This window comes from Hyalella azteca, unplaced genomic scaffold, assembly GCF_000764305.2.
Source record: "Hyalella azteca isolate HAZT.00-mixed unplaced genomic scaffold, Hazt_2.0.2 contig12474, whole genome shotgun sequence".
NCBI lineage: Eukaryota > Metazoa > Arthropoda > Malacostraca > Amphipoda > Hyalellidae > Hyalella > Hyalella azteca.
Window position 1 is genome coordinate 106589 of NW_025942432.1, and position 472 is coordinate 107060.

Sequence of the window (472 nt, forward strand, 5' to 3'; positions counted from 1 at the left end):
GTCCTGAGGGAGGCTAACGTGTCCTGAGGGAGGCTAACGTGTCCTGAGGGAGGCTAACGTGTCCTGAGGGAGGCTAACGTGTCCTGATGGAGGCTAACGTGTCCTGAGGGAGGCTAACGTGTCCTGGGGGAGGCTAACGTGTCCTGAGGGAGGCTAACGTGTCCAGAGGAAGGCTAACGCGTCCTGAGGGAGGCTAACGTGTCCTGAGGGAGGCTAAAGCGTCCTGAGGGAGGCTAACGTGTCCTGAGGGAGGCTAACGCGTCCTGAGGGAGGCTAACGCGTCAGAATGACACGCTGGTCAGAAGTAAAGCTGTTCCATTAACGCTCAGAAAGACACGCTGGTCAGAAGTAAATCTGTTCCATTAACGCTCAGAAAGACACGCTGGTCAGAAGTAAAGCTGTTCTATCAACGCTCAGAAAGACACGCTGGTCAGAAGTAAAGCTGTTCTATCAACGCTCAGAAAGACACGCT